This window comes from Zea mays, chromosome 5, assembly GCF_902167145.1.
Source record: "Zea mays cultivar B73 chromosome 5, Zm-B73-REFERENCE-NAM-5.0, whole genome shotgun sequence".
Lineage (NCBI taxonomy): Eukaryota > Viridiplantae > Streptophyta > Magnoliopsida > Poales > Poaceae > Zea > Zea mays.
In genome coordinates this window covers 82,515,773-82,521,511 of record NC_050100.1, presented here as the reverse complement: position 1 = coordinate 82,521,511, position 5,739 = coordinate 82,515,773, and positions in this window count along the sequence as shown.

The following is a 5,739-nucleotide window of genomic DNA, read 5'->3' as shown; positions in this document are numbered from 1 at the left end:
TTGGGTAAAATTGCTATATCTCCTGACCACTCCATTTCCAATGTTTTTCTTGTAGATTCTTTAGATTACAACTTGCTTTCAGTTTCGCAATTATGTAAAATGGGATACAACTGTCTTTTTACAGATGTAGGTGTTACTGTCTTTAGAAGATGTGATGATTCAATAGCATTTAAGGGAGTGTTAGAGGGTCAGCTATACTTAGTAGATTTTGATAGAGCCGAACTTGACACTTGCTTAATTGCTAAGACTAACATGGGCTGGCTCTGGCATCGCCGACTAGCACATGTTGGAATGAAGAATCTTCATAAGCTCCTAAAGGGAGAACACATTTTGAGACTAACAGATGTTCATTTTGAGAAAGACAAGATTTGTAGCGCATGTCAGGCTGGGAAGCAAGTTGGTGTTCATCATCCACACAAGAACATCATGACGACTGACAGGCCACTCGAGCTCCTACATATGGACCTATTCAGCCCGATTGCTTACATAAGCATCGGCGGGAGTAAGTACTGTCTAGTTATTGTGGATGACTATTCTCGCTTCACTTGGGTGTTCTTTTTGCAGGAAAAATCTCATACCCAAGAGACCTTAAAGGGATTCTTGAGACGAGCTCAAAACGAGTTTGGCTTAAGGATCAAGAAAATAAGAAGCGACAACGGGACGGAGTTCAAGAACTCTCAAATTGAAGGCTTCCTTGAGGAGGAGGGCATCAAGCATGAGTTCTCTTCTCCCTACACCCCACAACAAAATGGTGTAGTGGAGAGGAAAAATAGAACTCTATTAGACATGGCAAGAACCATGCTTGATGAGTACAAGACTTCGGATCGGTTTTGGGCCGAGGCGGTCAACACCGCTTGCTACGCCATCAACCGGTTATATCTACACCGAATCCTCAAGAAGACATCATACGAACTCCTAACCGGTAAAAAGCCCAATGTTTCATATTTTAGAGTCTTTGGTAGCAAATGCTTTATTCTTGTTAAAAGAGGTAGAAAATCCAAATTTGCTCCTAAGGCTGTAGAAGGCTTTTTACTAGGTTATGATTCAAACACAAGGGCATATAGAGTCTTTAACAAGTCTTCTGGATTAGTTGAAGTTACTTGTGACATTGTGTTTGATGAGACTAACGGCTCTCAAGTAGAGCAAGTTGATCTTGATGAGATAGGTGATGAAGAGGCTCCGTGCGTCGCACTAAGGAACATGTCCATTGGGGATGTGTGTCCTAAGGAATCCAAAGAGCCACCACATGCACAAGATCAACCATCTTCCTCCACACAAGCATCTCCACCAACTCAAGATGAGGGTCAGGCTCAAAATGATGAAGGACAAAATCAAGAAGTTGAGCCACCTCAAGAGGAGAGCAACGATCAAGGGGAAGATGCCCATGATCAAGATGAGGAAGATGAACAAGTTCCAAGGCCGCCACACCCAAGAGTCCATCAAGCAATCCAACGAGATCACCCTGTGAACACCATCCTCGGCGATATTCAAAAGGGGGTAACTACTCGATCTCGTGTTGCTCATTTTTGTGAACATTACTCTTTTGTTTCCTCTATTGAGCCACACAGGGTAGAGGAAGCACTTCAAGATTCAGATTGGGTGGTGGCGATGCAAGAGGAGCTCAACAATTTCACTAGGAATGAGGTATGTCATTTGGTTCCACGTCCTAATCAAAATGTTGTAGGAACCAAGTGGGTCTTCCACAACAAGCAAGATGAGCATGGTGCGGTGACAAGGAACAAAGCCCGACTTGTGGCCAAGGGATATTCACAAGTCGAAGGTTTGGATTTCGGTGAAACCTATGCACCCGTAGCTAGGCTTGAGGCAATTCGCATTTTACTTGCCTATGCTACTTACCATGGCTTTAAGCTCTACTAAATGGACGTGAAAAGTGTCTTCCTCAATGGACCAATCAAGGAGGAGGTCTATGTTGAGCAACCTCCGGGCTTTGAAGATAGTGAGTACCCTAACTATGTTTATAAACTCTCTAAGGCGCTTTATGGGCTCAAGCAAGCCCTAAGAGCATGGTATGAATGCCTAAGAGATTTTCTTATCACTAATGGCTTCAAAGTCGGAAAGGCCGATCCTACTATATTTACTAAAACTCTTGACAATGATTTGTTTGTATGCCAAATTTATGTTGATGATATTATATTTGGGTCTACTAACGAATAGACATGTGAAGAATTTAGTAGGATCATGACACAGAAATTCGAGATGTCAATGATGGGGGAGTTGAAGTACTTCTTAGGATTTCAAGTGAAGCAACTCCAAGAGGGCACCTTCATTAGCCAAACGAAGTATATTCAAGACATTCTAAACAAGTTTGGGATGAAGGATGCCAAACCCATCAAGACACCCATGGGAACCAATGGGCATCTCGACCTCGACACAGGAGTTAAATCCGTAGATCAAAAAGTATACCGGTCGATGATAGGCTCTCTACTTTATTTATGTGCATCTCGACCGGACATAATGCTTTTCGTATGCATGTGTGCAAGATTCCAAGCCGACCCTAAGGAAGCACACCTTACGGCCGTAAAACGAATCTTGAGATATTTAGTTTATACTCCTAAGTTTGGGCTTTGGTACCCTCGGGGATCCACATTTGATTTAATTGGTTATTCGGATGCCGATTGGGCAGGGTGTAAAATTAATAGAAAGAGCACATCGGGGACTTGCCAGTTCTTGGGAAGGTCTCTGGTGTCTTGGGCTTCAAAGAAGCAAAATTCTGTGGCTCTTTCTACCGCCGAAGCCGAGTATATTGCCGCAGGCCATTGTTGCGTGCAATTGCTTTGGATGAGGCAAACCCTTAGGGACTATGGTTACAAATTAACCAAAGTTCCTCTTCTATGTGATAATGAGAGTGCAATCCGCATGGCGGATAATCCCGTTGAACATAGCCGCACTAAACACATAGTCATTCGGTATCATTTTCTTAGGGATCACCAACAAAAGGGGGATATCGAGATTGCATATATTAACACCAAGGAACAACTAGTCGATATCTTTACCAAGCCACTAGATGAACAAACATTTAACAAACTTAGGCATGAGATAAATATTCTTGATTCTCGGAATTTCTTTTGATGTTTTGCACACGTAGCTCATTCATATACCTTTGATCATGTCTCTTTTATATGTTATGACTAATGTGTTTTTCAAGTATATTTCAAACCAAGTCATAGATTGAAAGGGAATTGGAGTCTTCGGCGAAGACAAAGGCTTCCACTCCACTCCATCAAATTACTCACCCTTTGCCGTCGCTCCGAGCAACTCTCCGTCTTTGGTATAATCTTCACTCATATTTTATTTGCCAAAGGGGAGAAAGTAGTTAGAAGGGCTTATATTTCACTCAAGTATCCGTTTTTGGCGATTCATGCCAAAGGGGGAGAAAGTATTAGCCCAAAGCAAAAGGACCGCACCACCACCAATTTTCAAAATTTGAGTTAAGAAAAGGTTTTGAAATGATGAATTTTTCAATTGGCATCTTATTTTTGATAGAACTTCAAATTGGATCACCCTCTTCAAAAACTAATATCTAAAACCCTCTTGAACACTAAGAGGAGGATTTTATTAAGGGGGAGTTTTGTTTAGTCAAAGGAAAAGCATTTGAAACAGGGGAAGAAAATTTCAAATCTTGAAAATGCTTCTCAAATTCTTACTCATTTACCTTTGACTATTTGCAAAAGAACTTTGAAAAGAATTTACAAAAGAATTTGCAAAAACAAAACATGTGGTGCAAGCGTGGTCCAAAATGTTAAAAATATAAAGAAACAATCCATGCATATCTTATGAGAATTTATTGGTTTCATTCCAAGCAACCTTTGCACTTACAATTATGCAAACTAGTTCAATTATGCACTTCTATATTTGCTTTGGTTTGTGTTGGCATCAATCACCAAAAAAGGGGAGATTGAAAGGGAAATAAGCTTACACCTTTTCCTAAATTAATTTTGGTGGTTGAATTGCCCAACACAAATAATTGGTCTAACTAGTTTGCTCTAGTCTATAAGTTTTACAGGTGCCAAAGGTTCACAATAAGCCAATAAAATGACCAAGAAAGGGTTCAAACAAAGAGAGCAAAAGACATCCCGGAAGGCACCCTGGTCTGGCGCACCGGACTGTCTGGTGTGCCACCGGACAGTGTCCGGTGCACCAGGGCACTCGACGCTGAACTCGCTACCTTCGGGAAAATGGGAGGCCACTCCGCTATAATTCACCGGACTGTCCGATGATGCACCGGACAGTGTCCGGTGTCACACCGGACTGTCCGGTGTGCCAGCGGAGCAACGACTACTTCGCGCGCAACGGTCGACTGCAACGCATTTAATGCGCGCCTGCGCGCGCAGAGGTCAGAGCACGCGCAGTTGGTGCACCGGACAGTCTACAGGACATGTCCGGTGCACCACCGGACAGCCTAGAGGCCCCACCTGTCAGAGCTCCAACGGTCAGAATCCAACGGCTGGCTGACGTGGCTGGCGCACTGGACAGTGTCCGATGCGCCATGCGACAGCAGCCTTCCAACGGCCACATTTTGGTGGTTGGGGCTATAAATACCCCAACCACCCCACATTCAATAGCATCCAAGTTTTCCACCTTCAACACATTACAAGAGCTATAGCATTCAATTCTAGACACAACCAAAGAGATCAAATCCTCTCCCAAGTCCGGAATCACTCCAAATCAAATAGTGACTAGAGAGAGCGACATTTGTGTTCATTTGAGCTCTTGCGCTTGGATTACTTCTTTTCTTTCTCATTCTTCTTGTGATCAAACTCGATTGTAACCAAGGCAAGAGACACCAATTGTGTGGTGGTCCTTGCAGGAACTTTGTGTTCCGTTTGATTGAGAAGAGAAGCTCACTCGGTCTAAGTGACCGTTTGAGAGAGGGAAAGGGTTGAAAGAGACCCGGTCTTTGTGACCACCTCAACGGGGAGTAGGTTTGCAAGAACCGAACCTCGGTAAAACAAATCATCGTGTCTCACTCTTTATTTGCTCACGATTTGTTTTGTGCCCTCTCTCTCGGACTCGTTTATATTTCTAACGCTAACCCGGCTTGTAGTTGTGCTTAAGTTTATAAATTTTAGATTCGCCCTATTCACCCCCCCTCTAGGCGACTTTCAGTACTCGCTTGGAGGCTTTGCCGTACTTTTTTTGCGAGGGGACCGGCCTTCCTCGGTTATACTTTGTTCCGGTGGGTGCGCGCGAGCGCACCCGCCGGGTGTAGCCCTCGAGGCCTCGGAGGAGTGGTTTGACTCCTCTGAGGTCTTAATGCTTTTCGTGATGCTTCGTCCGGCCTTGTTGTTCCCTCATGCGGCCTGGTCGTAGCCCGGGTGCATGGTCAGGTTTCGAGTTTTTAGGCTGGTTTGTTGACGCTGTCAACGGTTTTGGCTGTAGCCGGGTTGCGAGAGTAGCCCCCGAGCCTCTGCACGGAGCGAGAAGACGATCAAGGATTGTCTCGACTTTTATTATACGCCCCTTCGTCGCCTTTTCGCAAGGAGGAAGGGGGGAAAGCGCCATGTTGCCCTCGGAGGGTGCTGAACATGGTGTCTCCAGTGAGTTGCTAACGGGTGATCCGAGTGGACACCCGTGCCCTGTTCGATAAGGGTCAGCTAGTGGCCCAGACGCGCGCTCCAAAAGTACCTGCAAGTGATTTGCCGGACCCAGACCCATTCGATAGGGTCCGAGGGCTCGATGCCTCCCTCTGGTGGGATTCCGTTACAAAATCGCTCCTGC